Here is a 4,205-nt window from a genome sequence, read left to right on the forward strand (position 1 = left end):
AGAACTGCTCAATAGTTGACTCGATGATGTTTAAAAACAGCTTTTGAAGGCTTTGACAGTCTGTTCTGTCATCTTTTGGGAGGTCTTTGATGTGCCTCTTGAGGTTTGGGAAATATCTAAATCTCTCACCATCCACATCCCTCTTAAAGACTTCCAGTTTTTTTTCAAAAGCCTTTATGTAACCAAACATAACGTCAAGTGTCTTGCCAGTTCCTTGTAATTTAACATTTAAGTCATTCAAATGTTCACAAAAATTGTAAATGGAAGATTATAAGAGAGGGTTTCGCGTGCCCACAAAAGTTATTGGCGTGCCATGTTTGGCACGCGTGCCAGGGGTTGCCCACCCCTGACCTAGGAGACTGCCAACATTCATAATGCAAGTGAGTATCAACTCCAGATCTGATCATTCAGGAAAAATGTTTATTTTGGGTCTAGCTTTCCCTGCCATTGAATGACTTTGGATCCATTCCCCCTTAACACCTAACTGGATACAAGGAATGCCAACTAATAATCTTTACAAATCATAATTAGAAAGGAAAGTATGTAACAATAAAGTCATATATCATATTCTAAAAAGAGGACAGAAATGGGAATCATGAGATCTGCCACCTCCCCTTTTTGGGTTTCTGTTGCCCTTATGTAAAAGTGAAGGGGCTGGCCTCAGTTGTTTCTATTGCTCCTTTGCTCCTTGGGTTGGAACACTCTATGATTCTTTGATTTCTGGTTTATTTACACTATTTTTGTAGCTTTAGCAATGCTCTCCTATGTTAATACAAATGGGTGTATGGTGACAATGTTCTTTTCAAGCTCATGACAAAGAAAAAACATCCAAAGAACCAAGGCAACCACAAAATATGGTAAGTAAAAGAAAGTGAGAGTCAAAGGGGAAAATGTGATTGACGTCTTGCTACTCATGTCAGCACGCAGCTGCACAACAGTAAGGCTGTGGTCCCTTGAGATAAGTCAGTGGCTCAAAAGTAGAAAACTCAAACCACCTTTTTTCCTAGTCAAATCAAGATTTATTCCCCAATCCTGCTAACTTTTGAGGAAATAGTGAATAGCTTTCTCTGTTCATAACATCCCTCCCAGTTGTCACAGCATTAAGAATATTTTTTAAAATAGAATTTTATTGATTTCAGAGAGGAAGGAAGAGGGAGAGAGAGACAGAAACATCAATGATGAGAGAGAATAATTGATGGGCTGCCTCCTGCATGCCCCACACTAGGAATCAAGCCTGCAACCCGGGCATGTGCCCTGACCAGGAATCAAACCATGACCTCCTGGTTCATAAGTTGACGCTCAACCACTGAGCCACGCCAGTTGGGCAAGAATGTTTTAATATATGTAAAAGAAAGGGTGTTTATTGTTCTCAAATCACCAACTATTCTTACCAAACTTTCAAAACTTCATTGAGTGGAAATTAGACTAGGGTCAGTGTACCATGCACACCTTTTTCATACTGCCAGCTAGGAATGATTCACCATTGTTGAGGAACAATTCGCCTAAATTCCTCATTTCAATTCTGAAGTTTGAAAACACTTCAAGAGTGGGATTGTGAAGAAAGATCAAGCTGTCCTTTCTACAAAAAGATGGTACAACAAGTCTATGAGTAAAGCATATCCTTTCAGTTCTTTTCCAGGGTTGAAGATGAGATTATTCTGTATCATCTGTACCTTCTCACCCTCATATGACCAAACAGCTTTCATTTGTGCCTAGGTGGCCAGAGAGAGGTAAAGCAGTAGCCAAGAAATTAACTTGTTCATTTACATCAGACCCAGGACTATAAACCTCACATGCCTGGAACCTCACATGAAAGTAGTTTAGCCAACTACTTTAACTAAATTGACCATGTCATCTGGTCCACCATTAACCAAGGTATAGACGTAGGATGAGGCCCAAAACTTCAGTATTGAACACTACAGGCAAAGGCTCCAGCTTGGTCAAGTTCTCAGTTTCTGCTTTAATCTATGAAGCTGAGTCAGTTCCCTGAGCAGGGTACAGGGGACAAACACTGCCTTTCTGTTTCTTGTATCAGGACAGGTAGAGGCAGGCTCCAAGTTTGGAAGATGAGAATTGCTCAGTTGCCAGCTTTTTCAGCAGATGGTATCACTGCCATGAGATAATTAGTGTGCAGCCCCACAGGGGGGGGGGGGGGGGGGGCTGGAGAAAGAGAATGAGAAACTAAAATGGAAAATTAGGTGAACAAATTGTAGGGGAGGTTACTGGCCCAGTTGAAAATGTTCGTGCCTCAACATGAAAGGCTCCCGACTGCACCAGCTCTGAAGGTGCATTTCTTTCCAATTCATATTTGGGCCTTACTAGCTCCATAGGTGTATTTTGTTTCTGCTCTTTCTAACAAACAAAAACACCTCCTTTGAGACTATTACTTTGCAAAGGTTTAGGATATGTTAATGCCAAGGTCTCTGGTTTCCTGGACTGTACCTTAGCAAACCTGCTTAAAGCACAGGTGCCATGGCCAGAGTCCTTCAGGAATAATACTCTGCCTGCCTCAGAATTTCCAGGTGAACAATACATCTTTGCATTATTAGAGACCCCCTAAAGTGCTGCATACTCAGGTCTGTGGAGTCCTTATTCTTTATAACTGTCCAGTCTGATAGCCAGATGGCCAATTAGTTTCAAGTCTACAATGAACCAGATTCCTTAGTCCAGCTTCCAGCAAAATGTTCAAGGCCTCAACTGCTTGTCTTTATCTTTCTTTAATTAAACTTTTATTTTGAGATAATTGTAGATTCACATGCAATTGTAATAATAAAGGAAGATATCATGTACTTTGACCCAGTTTCCCTGTTAACATTTTGTAAAATTGTAGTATAATACCATAACCTGGATATTGACATTGCTACAAACAGTTGATCTTGTCCAGATTTGCCAAGCTTTATTTGTAATCATTTTTATATGTGTCTGTGTAATTAGTTATATGCAATTTTATCACACATATGGGTCCATGTATTCACTAACATAATACAGAACTGTGCCATCACCACAAGAATCCTTCCTACTACACTTTGCAGCTACACTCACCTTCCATCTGCCCCATTCCCTTACCCTTCACATCCACTAACCTGTTCTCCATCTCTATTTTTTTGTAATTTCAACAGTATTACATAAATAATCATAAAGTATACAACTGCACAAAATTCCCAGGAGACTCATTCAAGTTATAGCATAAACTGATATCCCATTTCTTTTCATTGCTGAGTAGCATTCCTTTGCATGCATGTCCTAATCTGTTGAAGAACACATGTATGAGTGATCCAGTTTCTTCACATCCTTGCCAGCATTTGGTAATTGGTGATAATACCAAATTTTAGCTATTCTGATAGGTGCGTGGTCATATTTTGTCATGGTTTTGGTTTGCATTTTCCTGATGGCTAATTATGCTGAACATCTTTTCACGTGTTGTTGCCATATGTATATCCTCCTTAGTGAAATGTCTGTGTATCTTTTGCCGATTTTCTAATTTCTCTAATTGCCCATTTTCTAATTTGAGTTTTAAGAGTTCTTTATTCTAGATACAAATCCTTTGTCAGATATGTGGTTTGCAGATATTTTCTCCAATCTGTAGCTAATCTTAATAGGATCTTTCATACAATCAAACTTTGTAATTTAAAAAATCTAATTAATATATTTTTCCTTTTATGGGTCATGTGTATGGTGTCAAGCCTAAAAACTCCTTGATGAGCCTTAGACCATGAAGATTTCCTCCTGTTTTTAAAAAATGTATCCTTATTGTTGAAAGTATTACAGGTGTCCCCCCTTTTCCCCCCACTGACCCCCTCCATCCTGCACCTGCTTCCCCCTTCCCAGGCCTTCACCACCCTATTGTCTGTGTCCATGGGTTACTGGGTTATGCATATATGTGCATACAAATTCTTTGGTTGATCTCTTCCCTCCTCCCGCTTCCCTCTGAGAATCCTCAGTCTATTGCATGCTTCCATTTCTCTGGATCTATTTTGTTTATTAGATTCCACATATAAGTGGATCATGTAATACTTATCTTTCTCTGACTGGCTTATTTCACTTACTATAATACTCTCTAGGTCCCTCCATGCTGTCTCAAAGGGTAAGAGATCCTTCTTTTTTTACAGCTGCATAGTATTCCATAGTGTAAATGCACCATAGCTTTTTTATCCACTCAGTTACTGATGGGCACTTGAGCTGTTTCCAGATCTTAGCTATTATAG

Source organism: Myotis brandtii, unplaced genomic scaffold, assembly GCF_000412655.1.
Source record: "Myotis brandtii unplaced genomic scaffold, ASM41265v1 scaffold126, whole genome shotgun sequence".
NCBI lineage: Eukaryota > Metazoa > Chordata > Mammalia > Chiroptera > Vespertilionidae > Myotis > Myotis brandtii.